The following is a 13,369-nucleotide window of genomic DNA, read 5'->3' as shown; positions in this document are numbered from 1 at the left end:
TTGGTGATTGTACCTTTTCTAATTAAACGATGGTGCTGTGACTTACATTGTGAGACTGAACTGCCTGAAGCCACATCTCCTGTTTCAACAAACTCCAGGCTCAAAATGACTTCTTAAGTGTCAGTAACATTGAAATCATGCTCTGCCTAGAAAGGTTTGTGGAAATCTCTCTTCTCTTAATATATGTATGATTTGTACCAGAGCCCTTATGAACAAATAAAGGAAAATAAACCTGTAATCATTTTTACCTGTAGCTACTTATTATATATAGTATAGTGGATGCAATTTCCTTAAATTGGTTCTGTTGTGCATGTTATTACCTAACTTGCCTTCAAGCAAAAGCTGCTTGATAAATGAGGTTTTGGAGATCTTGAGAGGTTTGTTGGGTTTTGGGGGTTTTTTTTATTGCTTGTGTCTCCTGGTTTTATGATGTTATATATTACTGTATTTTTCATCCTTGGTGAATTACAGCAAGGATTTATGCCTCCTTAGGTTAGAGCATGGGGAACAATGGGTGCTAGAGTTTAAGTGTCATTACTGGTTTTTTTTTCTTCTTCTTTTAAGGTAGGAAAGTTGTTCTGAGTCTTTTCAAAAGGCAGTAATAGGTGCTGTATTTAATTCAGATTATGGGATAAGATTTTAACGATACTACGAGTACTTTTATTTCTGTAGCATCTTTAGCCTGTTTATCACTAGTTCATCTTCCGCCCTCTTTACGGAGATGAGTGAGATTACTTGCGTTGTGCACGTGGAGAAGAGAAATGATGATGTTCTATGGTAGCAAACAATCACATAGTGATTGATCTACAGAGAAAACTGAAGTTTCCTGATTTCTTGCTGAGGATGGACTATTTTCCATTTAACTTAAGGCTTGATGCAAGTGCACTAATTTTAACCCTCAGCAACTTTCCTTTTTTTTTCTTTCGATCAAAAGAATTTCTGACTAGACAAAAAAACCTCCTGTATTCTGTCTTAGCTGTAATTCCAGTTTTGTCACCAAATGCTAAACTTTGCAAAGAGGTCTGAGAGCCTAATTAGCAAGTACAATGTATGTTTAAAGAAAGAAGTTTCACCAGATAACCAGATATACGTATGTTTTGCCTTTTCAATTATAGAAAAGCTTTTAAACGTTCACTGAGATAGGTTCCTTTAGGTAGGTGGTGAAACGATGTGTAAGTGACCTTAACGCTGAAAAGGGTTCAAGCTGAAAATCCAGATTGATATCTATCTTAAAAATGTAGTGTACTTAGCAGCTTTTATCTCCTGGAGGCAAAAATATGATGAAAAAGAAGAACGACAGGAGGATGGCGTTTACGTTGCTGTTTCCACTTTTGGATGGAGGAAATGGTTCTTCGTGGGATGGGGAGAAGCCTCATAAGGAGTCTCTGTCACTGTTGTGGATGTAAGCAGGAGCTATAATTGCAAACCAGCAGTCACATTAAGAAAATTGTACACAGATTTAGAAAATCACTTTTTGCTCTGTATATTGAGCTAGTGAGAAGAAACGATACTTTTCACTAAGGCGTTTGTTATCTAATCGTGATTATGCTCTTCTGATGTTTAACAGAACACCATGAAACAGAGGACCCCTTTATAGTTTGTTCTTTCAGTGAGAAGAATATGTAGTCAAATACTAGAATTCAATACCTCTCTAAGGTAGGGAGAATAATACAACTTAGTTTTTCTTTAGTCTGGGTCAAATTTGGGCATTCTTGCTGTCTGGAAAGAAGAGGCAATAAGCTAAATCAGCTCAAACCAAGAGTATCAAAGTGTGACTGGTGAGGCAAAAACCCACAGAATTTGGAAGGGCCTAAAAACCTGCGTCTTTAAGAGTTGCAGAGATTTGCGTGTAGGGGGAGGGCTGTTGCTGTGATGCTGTTTAAGTCAACTGCAGTTCACATTCCTTTGTTAGGTCAGCGTTGCTTTTTTAATGTGTCTGCATCCTGTTTGTGGGTTTTTAGATTTTATTTTTTTATTAAATTTAACTGATCAGACTCTTCTCTCCCTTCCCCCCCACTACTTTTCAGCCTTGCCTCCCCTTACGTAGTCCCTCTCGCAGATCTCTTTTGTGAAGAGCTCTTTTTAATTTTTCTGAAGTTATTTCCCCGCAATTCCTTCACAAATGTATTAGGGAGTGGGAGGGAAGGGAAGGAAACGTGCAAGTTGAAAACTGCTTTGGACTGCCTTAGCCTGGCAATCAGTCCATCCTCTCATATTTAAAGCCCATCTTGACCTCTGGAATTGAGTAGCTTGTTTGGGTAGTTAACCTGATGAGAGCTGAGGGCTGTTTTAGAAACAAACCTCTACATTGCAATAAAAATCAGGTAGATGTACCGGAGACTTGCGTCCTGACTACTTGCGGTAATAGGAGACCATGGCACGTTGTAGGGTGCTACGTGGTCCCGCTGGTGCCAGCAGCCTCCAGCACCGTGCCTGCTCGCGTGAGCAAGTGTCGGGCTCCCCAAGTGTCCTTCCATAGTCACTTGGAAATGGCTTGTGTTTGCCTGGGAACGCTGGCTTATGTCATCCGTGGGCTGAAACTTGGCAGGCCTCATGACTGGGAATGGCAGAACGCGGGTCTGTTTCTTATTCTGGCACTGCTCGTGTGCAGCAATAATTCAGATCCTTCTCGCTGCTCTTCTGCTCCGTGAAATGGGGATAATTACTATCCATTCTGGGAAAAAAAAAAATGACATCTCTGATTTAGATTTATTCCAGACTTGGAGCATTAATATTTCTTGAAAAGGCTTAATTATCTTTCCTTAGAGTAGAAAAAACATATCTAGGGGACAGCATGCAATTGGAAGTTCCTCAGTTGCTGAAAGATGTCAGCAATTTGGAAGAAATTCAGGGAAGAACAGTAAGAATGCTGGAGAGGCTGAAGGGATTGATTTATGAGGGAAAGAAGATGAAAAGAAATGCATGAAACTTGGCTAAATGATGTCTAAGTGGGAGATACGACTATCTGCAAGCATTTGAAGAACATAATGGAGAAGAATCCCTTAGGGTGGTCCGAGGAGGTAGAAGTAAAGCTAATAACATGAAATAAAGCAAAGTGTAACTTGACTGTTGAGAGATGTTATTTAGCAGAGATTTTTTTGCGCTGCTAGATCATCTCTGCAGGTGAAGAAGAGGTAGCTCCACTTTGAGAATACTCATGTAGTTTGCCTGGGTGTTTGCTAGTGCTTGTGCCAGGGTAGACCGGACAGGCAGCAGGGTGGTGGAAAGTAGAAGGACAATGTATTTTTTCATCTCGTTTCTGTGTTCAGGCACACTTCTGTTGCTTGAATGACAAGGTAGAACCTACTTTCTAGACTGTTTGCAGCAGCATCTAGTTTAAAAAAAATAATGTGCTGGCAGATCTGCTGTTCTGTAGGACTAGGTTGTGGAGCTGGTTCAGTTTTAACTGAGGAAGAAGTTTCAAGGCGTGTTAATCGACGGGATGACGCTTACGTTCCAGGCTGGTCGTATGATCAAATACATAAAAAGGGGGATGTAATCTCTGAACTCACAAGAGAGTTTTGCTTAGTTTAACAAGCTGCTTAAAAAACAAACAGGATTTGAAAGGCCACTTAAGCTACAGGGCGTTGTAAGTTGTGCTAGCGTGCGTACGAGCAAGCGAGCTACTGATGAAGAGCTGCTTGCCGAGGTGGATGGTACGAGGCAGCTGGTTTAGCTGTGCACGGGAACACTGCAGCACATAGTCAAGGTAAATGAGTGAATAGCATTGCTCACCTTTGAAATCAAGAACAAGTTTGGGGAGGCAGGAACTGTGTGTATCTTGTTTTAAAGACAACGGAAGCTAACAATGACAGTCTTTGGAAAATGCTTATTTCAACGTACGTTGCACCTAGGAATGTCATGCCAGTTGATAACTAATTCAGAGGAAAGTTCAGTGAATTGTTTGAATAACTTGGTGCTAATTGTGGATTTTGTTTAACTGTCTCTCACCTAAGAATTGACCCTGTAAAACTGTGCTTGGCTTGCAAAATCATGATCTGTTGATGTGTCTCATGACATCTTTTAAAAGATTGGCTCTAGATACGCCCACTTCATTGGTTTTGGCATGTTGCATTTGTCTTGTGCTTAATTACTGTAAAACGTAGTGACTTTTTAAATCGAATAGGAGCATATGTGCTATTTTGGGCATAGTTCACCTTCCTTTCTGTCTGTCCTTACTGTCTATTTGCCAGTAAAGTGTTCGTCCTTCCTGAGGCTCTGCGGTGTGTTCGCGTGCGATTCTTTTCTGCTCTTTTTTACTCTACACTAAAAATTGCTATATGTGAGATGACTTAAAAGCTACCTTATTTCTTAACGCGAAAGAAGCAGTGCATATCTAACACTCATAACAGCGAACACATTTCTGAATTGAGCAAATTTAAATGTAATAAAAGGCGCACTTTTCATGAGAAGAGATACAAATGAGAATATTAGAATATGACCTTTATTACTTTCCTGTTCTTTTTACCTGACCAGGATAAGAGTAGTTTTAAGTTTCTTACAACAGGTGAAGACAAACTTGTTTGTGACCTTGTCTTTTGTTGCCGGTAACTCTTGGCCGTGCATTTATATGTGTTATCGTATGTGAGAGAGCAAGTCTATTTTCACTGTTACTATTGCTTGTCGTGGTAGAGGGGTTGAATGTGCCATAAAAGTCTGTTCTGAAGTAATAGCACGGATGTGTCCCTAGGTCAGGGGACCCAATGCCCCTGGAACCCTGCAGTGCTGGTATAAGATGACATAAAGTGGTAAGAATTAACCAATGTGCCTTATTCTTGAGAATCTCTTGTATTCTTATGTGTGAAATTAAGGGTAGAAATGCTGAATGTGTGTTTTCCCCTTGGCGTATTGCGGAGATGGTGTGTCTTTGTGGTTTGGCGGTTTTCTATTTTGCCCACATACTTTTTTCATTGGACGGGATCCCACGCTGGCTTGCGAAGCGGTTAATGACATAGTGGGAAAGCTTTGATGTAAGAGCTGTGGGTGAACAGCGCTACTCTGCATCATTTCAATTCCAGTTAAAAATTGTGGGTTTAAAAGTAGGATTCAAATCAGTAATTTTTTTAGCATTCCACTTTTGCAAGGAAGTTGAATAGAGGTTAAATAGTATGAGGGAAATTAGTTATGCAAAGATGGGAAAATGCAACAGGAAAATCATTTGTGTATCTTACTGTTTTTTATAACTTCCCCCTTCAGAAATATCTTAATTGTGTTCTTTTTTGAGGTATATATTTTTTTTTTTAACTATTCAAGCGGTGTCTCACTCTCTTCAGGTAGCTCTCAGCACACCAACGTAGCTGGCATTTGTGGAATATTAGTAACAGGGGTGTTTTCAACAACTGTAAGAGACAAGCTTTAAATAGTTGACTGCAGATAAATGTCATATTCCCAACTTTGCAATTTGGAGGGCAGTCCTCACTGACATCAGCAGGAATGGGGCAGTCTGAACCTTTTCATTGCACTGAGCATAATTAAACATCCTGTCACTAAGCAGCATACTTTTTTGTGGGAGATCTTGACATTTGGAATTCTTTGCTTGTGTTGCATTAAAATAGGATAATCTTCTTCTCTTTGGCCAAATGAAATTTAGGCACATTTAATGTCCGTGTTTGCCCAGCCTGGCTCCTCTTTTAATAAAAGAAAACAAGAAATGGTTGGCTGCGAGGGTCTGGTGGGTTGCCATCCCTGTCAGTATCAGGTGAGGCTGAGCAGGATTTCAGTCAAGAGGGAAAACAAAAGCCCAAGGGCAAAGAAATCTGTGTAGCTGTGTTTTATTTAAAAGCTGGAGATTAGCTCTGCTTGTTCTTTCACAGTCTCTCTTCCCCTACCCTCTAAAACAAACAAAACCTACAATCCTTAAGGGGTACTTCAAGCATAAATCTCCTTCCCTCCTTTTTGTGAAAGTTGGCTAGCGTAGCATGGACGGAGGCTGGGAGAGGATTGTTGCCAGGGAAGCATCGCTTCCCTGTATGATCCCCTCTTGAGCGGATTAAACTGTAGCGATGTGAAAGTCCTGGTGACCACATAGGAGCTAGGAGTTTGTACTGCATTTATGGAAAAAGGTTGGCCTGAAGGAATCAAACCTACCTTTTAAGCAGTGACACCCTGTAAGTCCGTATTGACCTTTAGAGCTGAATATCCAGATTTATTGATCCTAAGGTGTTCTTTTTTTGAACCAAAGTCAAGATTCGTACACGTTCCTTCTGAATGATAACCGAAATCAAGGAATCAATTTATTAACGGGCTGGCTGCGTCATTCATGTTAGTGTCAGTAGATCCTGGTCTTGGCTGCAATGACAGAATTGCAGGACTAAGACTCTAAACTTTGAGCTTTGAAGGGTGGTGTGTTGTTTGTAAGATGGGTTTCAGAGGCAGCGGTCATTGCACAGAGTAGATGGTGCAGCTGTGGGAAGTTGAGACTCTTCTTTGGCTATCGAGTTGCCATGGCATGTCTGTTCAGCAGGTTGCTCTTCTGGGATCAGGCAGACATGGATGAGAAATTGTCAGGTACCAGGTGATGTAGCAGTGTTTGAGGGCTTCTGGGGAAGAAAAAGGTCCAGGTCCTGTGTAAGCCCTTGTGTTGGGTACAGTATAGGTTACACAGTGGTCTTCTGGGTAACTGAAAAGACTGAGGTGGAGCCTTCTCCCCCACCCCTTTTTATGTCTGTGGAAGAGGAGCTGCGGGAAAGCGTCATTAACTCAATGGAAGGACCATTGGTGGTCCTACACCATATGATGTGCCCTGTGTTTTTTCCCCACTCATCACGTCCACCAATGACCATCGCACTCCCCTTGAAGCTAAGGGCTATGGGTGGTCTTCAGGAAACAGTCGTGTTGCTCTCTGACCGACGGTTAAACGGTGGCAGAGAGCAATGTGTGCTGAACCCTCCTTCTACCCCGAGTAGCAAAGCACCTTATGCTTGCAATAGTGTGAGCTTAGCCTTAAAGCAAACCAAGCTTTAACTCTGGGCTTTGCTGGCTTTTGTGTTCATGCTTAGGTGGTTATTTCTATTACTTCTACCCTATAAAGCATGTTTTTGTGAGCTTTTTGTTTGTATTTTGAAAGCAGTAAGGATGTAGGTGCTGCCTCAATCTAAAGAAAATTACTTTGAAAAGACAAGAGTATTAAGATGAGGCTATGCATTTAAAACTTTGGAATATAAAAAAAGAACATCTTAATTAGCTCTCTATTGCGCAGATACGCTCTGATACCAGCTCCAGTTATGTGATTGCATTCCCCATGCTGACACACACGAGGAAAACACTGCTGGTTTGGGGTGATGCTTCCTAACTGACCTGTTGTCCCGTACTATTTTGTTCTCCTCGGGAATTAACTCCTTTATTTTTTGCACTTCATTGGAGTCCAGCTGTAAATATGAAATTAATTATTTGTGCAATTTAAGGAAAAAAAAAATCCTATTAAGAAAAGAAAAATAATGCCCTCAGATGGGATTTGTTTGACCATAGCATGGGTATCGTTACTTCTACGGAACCTCTACCACTTGGGAGGGGAAAAAAGTTATTCCTCTTGAAAGGAAGGGCTGAAGGGTAAATCGAGTCTAGCTCTGTGCTCGAGGCTGCCCTCTGCAGATGGAGGCTGTAGAGAATTTAGCTGCCAAAACAGTCTTTTCCAAGTGAGAGTGCTAATTAAGTTTCCTTTTATCCTCTAAGAACAGCGATTGCTCTGCTAGTAACCTAAAGTTAAGTTTCTGATCCCTGTTTGAAAACAGAAAGATGCTATAGTTAGAATTTGTTTATCTTAATTTGAGGATAAAATGGGGATCTGATAGTGCGGGGAGAGCTTGGGAGATGGTTGTGGGTTTTTACAAGTCTTTTGAAACTGAACGGTTGTTATTTCAGTTGGCAGTGACATTGGTAGTCAGCTGTCCAAAGTACTCACAATGGCAAGCCCCCAAAGAATGATTTTTCTTTTATTTAAAAAAAAAATAAAATAAAAAAAATCTGTAAAGATTGTTTCTTTTCTTAGATAAACTCAGGTCATATATATAAGACTCTTCTAAGTCACAAGAGCTAGATACATACATTAAACAAACGGAGATTTGCACTCAGTTGCATGTTTTTAGGATCTGGGATTTCAAAAGTAGTGCACTTATCTCGAGATTTGTGGTAAAACTGAGAGCTGGTAGCGCTGCTGCCTATTATAACCTTACTTCTGTGGAGGGTCTCTTGTGGTCATAAGTCTTTCCAGTTAATCCAGGCTTTGTTATTTCAGGAGAATGTAGTTATTGTGGAAAGTTGCATTCCCTGGGAGAAAAGAAGTATCTTGCATATTTAGGGCTGCTGCTTTGCTGAATTTTGAATAATTACAACAGCAACTGTAAGCTACTTGGACCCCGCTGCACAGTCCCCATCCCTGGCAGGAGGTGTCTGTAACTGCTGTAGCTGAGCAGGCTGCTGTGCTCCGAGCTCCTGCTCGCCATCGCCTCACCGCTGACTTACCCGGTGACCTTGTCCAAATTATCTAACGGGTTTTGGCTTGATGTTGCTGTTGCGTAAGCCGCCCCTATTAGGCTGTCACGAGCCTTGCCTAAGGTGCTTAGGAAATCCTTTGTTAAATGGGGTTCTCTTGCTGTAGGTTACCTTCTTGAAAGGAAAAGGGGGGGGGAGAACCATATTGGTGGGTGGCAAAATTAAATACTGAAAATGAGGACATTAAAAAGCTTATTTTCCCTATAAAAGCGATCCTACCCTATTTTGCATACGTGACAGTTGCAAAGTTCCATAAACATACCACTGCAGAATAGAACTATGTTCAAGTTTTAAAATCTTTTGCTGCATTGTCATTTAGGGAAATTTTCACTTGAAGTGGAGATGCCTTGCTACCGTCACCACAGACCAAATATCCTGTTCCTTACAGACCCAATTCTGCATTTAATTTTGATTTCACTGGATTTATGCTGCCGAAACGGCAAGCCGTTGGGATTAGAACGTGGCATGGAACAACCCAATCGCTTACCTTCATGAAATACTACAGAAGTTTAGTAGTTTAGTGTACTGCACCTCCTGCACACAAGAGCAGGATGCATGTGCTACCTTCTCTTTGGGTTTTTTGTTGTCCTTTTTAGGTGTTTCATTTTGCAAATTCAATACACTCTCGCTATAATTTCAACTGTGAAAATATTTCTTTTTTTTTTTCTTGAGAAAGAATATAGCTAACAGTGTTTTTTATTATGTGTCTATACAGTTTGGCTGAGCAACCTTAAAGCACCAAAAAATAATAATCCTGTAATACTTTATCTCCTAGAGCAAATGGGAATATCTTTTTTTTTTTTTTATTTAATTCTCATCTAGTTCAACATAAGAACCCTCATACTTTCCTCTACAGGTTTGGCATGCTTCAGTGTGTGCCTCGAAACACTGAAGGGACCACGTACAGTTTCTTTGAAGAGTAACAAAATATTTATGTCTGATAAAAATTTGTCCTTTCACTGCTGCTCCATGAAATGCTGTCCTCTGGGAAGGAAAGGCCCTTTTTCTTGCTGAGGACTTAGTTGATGTCAGTACAGCTAAATGTGAGGGATTCGGAGGATGCCTGTGGATTCGGTTACGGGACTGAACTGCCAAAACATGGTACTTTTAAAATGATTGTTAAATGCTCAAAAAAACGTGCTGGGGACTTGCACGTTTTATAATTGCTGCCTCTGCTTCTTTAAGGTAGAGTGTTATTTGGAAGGGCTGCTCGCTTTGGTGAGGGGTGACTGAAGTGCTCCGCGCAGAGATGGAGCGTGGGATTTCGGGGCAAGCCGTTCATGAGGAACTCGCGCCGTCCTGCTTCGAGTGGGCAGCTTTCTCCAGGAGCCCTCTTACTTTTTTTTTTTTTTTTTTTTTTAATTGTAGAGCAAGGAGGTGGAAGCCATGAGATCTAGGTTGTGTTCCCAGGTCTGCAGTTTGTTTATACAACACCAAAGAAGGAATTATTTCCCTCATCTTTATTTCTGCTTTCTTCTGTGCAGAATGGGATGCTGCCATCTTTGAATGTTACAGTCCTCGCTGATGGCTTTGCGGTATTTGGGTGGAAAATGCTTACGTTCCAAACCCTGACGTAATTTAACTTTGATCTTACTAAATGTCTCCACAAGGGTAGCTCGTGCATTCAGATCGCCCTCTTGCAATGAAATTTCTCTCCCTTTCAGTAAACTGTTTGTGCTTATTTACTTGATTTTGATCGTTTATCCCTTGGGTCCTTCACCTTCCCTTTCCACCAGCGTTTGTTCTGCTATCTTTTTGAAGTCTGAGTAAAAACATACACCATGGGGGCTTCCTGGAGGCAGAGAGCTTTGTGGTTTGCAAATTGGAGGCTATTTGAAGTATTGGCTTGCAACAGTGGCCAGTGCTTAGTGGGTATGAGAACGGTCCTGTGACAAGGACATTAACCTTGAGAGGCTGAGCTGTGTTTTGAGTTTGGGGACAAAAAAATAGTTGTTCTTAATAGTGTGTATTGATTTCAAGGAAGTCTGTGTAAAGCAGCCTTTGGTTTGTGTTTTTACAAAGGGATTTCAGTGTTTAATAAAGAATAGGAAATAACTGGAGCTTCAATAGACCTGTTTTGATGGGGGGGGGGAGATCTGCTCTAACGTGATTTTGTATAACATTATACATAAGCAACAAAAGCATTTCCTGCCTGTAACTACAGTATTATTGCATTTAAAAAGCTGCAGAAAATACTTTAAAAGTCCATAATACCTGGAATAAAAGTTATAGGTAAAGTAGAGAAAACCATCATTCTGCTTAGAAAAGTCTTTCATCCAATATCTGAGGTTGTAACTTCAACCACAAGAATTCCATGTTGTGTACTTTGGTGCTGTGGGTTTTATCATAAGTGTTTTAAACCTCTGAGCCCTCAATCCCCCCCTTTCCCTCTCATACCCCCCCTCTTCCCCCCCAACTATTCCAGGTTAGGAAATCAAGACAATTTAGTAATTTGGAGAACCCGTTCTTCCCTGTTACAACTGGTGAGCTATCCAGTTTCATTTTTCTGATGTCCAGCCCTAATCTCTCTCTCCTCTCCCCTCCCTGCTCGAGTCCATCTCTGTTTGGCCATTTACCTTTTCTTACTCCTGTAGCCCCTTCCTCTGCCAGCCACCCTTGCCCCCACCACCCTGAGCAACCTCAGCTGCTTTTTCTTTTTTATAAAGTAGATATATTAACAACTACAGAACCCTGAACCGAGAAAATGGACCTGTGCCATCCCTTCAATTACTCTGTTGTTTCATCTTAAGATGTCTCTTTGTATATAAATGAAAAACATTGCGTGGTACAGTCTTTTGCTGTGCACCTGAGGATTTTTAGTTCGGTACCTGGTTTTGCTGCCAGGTACATATTGACTTCTGAATGCATTTGTTTACCTTCTGAGTTTTCTGTCTGTGAAAGAAGAATAACATTACCTCTTCTTAATTTGACCGGTTAATGTATGGATGTGTTAGGTAAGGGGTTGTTTGCCTGCGTGTTACTCGAGTATCAGCTCATCAGGATTGGTATTATAACATGAATACAACACGAAGAATACGCATTTGTTTTCTTTATGATTGCAATGAATTATCTTTTCAAGCTAGCACGATGGTAACGTGGGCCGTGCCAAGCAGCGTGTGCCAGGTAATGCTACGGGCACAAGAGAAAGAAGACGTTTTCAAGGACTGAAAATGTGCTAAAGAATGCAAGTTCCCGCTGACAGGAGCGGGCTGTATATCATGAACTGAGGATTTTCTTTTCATGGCTCATTACAATTGACTGTTCTCACAAGTACCTCCTCAGAAGATGTACGAAGATTATAGTCCCTCTGGAGTTCATGTGGAAATTGATGCCTGGTTCCCCAATCCCTGACTTTTTTCCCTGGTTTTTCTTCATATTTTCCCTGTTATGCTCTAAGTAAGTAGTTTGAGGACATAGTATAATTTGTTTTAGTTGTGTTTTTTATTTTTCTGTCTTGAAATTGTGCACGTTCAGAGTGCGATTGACTTATTCAGTAAGTTTATCAGCACTCTTGTGTTTTAGTTTAAGTGAAACTTAGGCTTGGGATTAATGACCCAGGCTCTGTCTTGAGTTGCTCTTCCTTTAGAAGTTGTTGAATATTTTAAGAACCCTTTTCCATTGACTAAGCTATATGAAGGCCAAATAGAAATGAAAGGTTTTGGAGAAAATCCTAAAATATTTATATCTTTTAATATTTGCCAATTTATTCCTATGAAAAATTAAATTAAGTTCTCACACCTGTGAAAATAGAATAACTTGACTCTTTCTGGTCAGTGGATCATTGTGTATTTCACTAGTGTTTACTCTGAAAGATATGGTTAGGTTTCAGAGTAAATGTATGCTGGAGCAAAAGCAGAAGTGATTCTCATTTAGCACTTGTTTCTTATAAGCACAGGAAAAAAATCAATTTTATTTGGCATTTGGAAAAAATTATAGGTAGATTAACAATGTATTTTAAACATCTTTATTAAAGCTCAAAATCGTACAGAAAAAAAATACTGATACTTGTAAGGAGACTGTGCTGTAGAGTTTTGCAAATGAGGTTGGTTGAATAACCTTACTTTCTCTAATTTTCATAAAGAAAGGATGGATTTGTAGTAGACACAAATGGTTGCTTTCAGGATAATTGGAGAGAGAGAAATCCTGTAAACACGGGGAAGGGGCTGTGCTGTTCAGAACCTGAAGTTTCCTGGTTTTGTTTGCTGATAGTTGGGAATCTCCTGCTAAAGACCTGCTGAATCTCCCTGTACTTAAAGCTTTTTATATTAGATGTGGTTTTGATTTCAGGACACGCATACGTACGGATTAGATGTATAATAAGTGGCAGCGTGTTATGGATTCCCTGCTACTTTCATTGAACCAGGTAGTAGTTAGAATTGGTTTGGGATGGAAAAGGAGGAAAAGACCAGCTGTAAGCAAATTGATGGGGGGTATTTCAGTCCACCCCTGCCGATTATTTCTAATTGAAGCTGTCTGAGCCAGTCTTAATGCAATTTAGTTATCGCCAGCCAGAAGGATTTTATTTATGGAACAGGGCCTGTTGGAACTTCCTCCGACCCCGGAGAAGCTGTGAACGGGAGAGAGCTGATCAAGCAGGCATGCCTGGCTAGCGTATGCATTTCTTTAATAAGGCAGGGATTGATGTCTTTTGCAGTTCAGGGGTTAGGTAAACAGCAGTCCCTTGGTTCAAGGCTCTCCATGTTCGGTTGTTTGTTTATACGGATCTCAGAAGGTTAGGTTAGCCTCCTTGACATCCCAGGGGAGCTTGCCTGACCATGCTATAACCTCCTCTGCTCCAAAGTTGCTCAGGAGGTGTCGCATCCCTTTTTGGGAAAGGTAGGGGCTGAGTGGAGTCTCTGTAGCACGTACCCAGTCTCTA

General features: G+C 40.8%; 1 protein-coding gene across 11 annotated transcripts in view; it reads left to right on the top strand.

The window, feature by feature from the left end:
• EEFSEC (eukaryotic elongation factor, selenocysteine-tRNA specific) overlaps positions 1 to 13,369 on the top strand; it is a 212,774-nt gene that overhangs the window by 91,613 nt on the left and 107,792 nt on the right. The gene's annotated exons all lie outside the window — the stretch shown is intronic.

This window comes from Platalea leucorodia (genome assembly GCF_965183815.1).
Source record: "Platalea leucorodia genome assembly, chromosome: 9".
NCBI classification, from domain to species: Eukaryota; Metazoa; Chordata; class Aves; order Pelecaniformes; family Threskiornithidae; genus Platalea; species Platalea leucorodia.
This window is presented reverse-complemented; position numbering and strand designations above follow the sequence as displayed.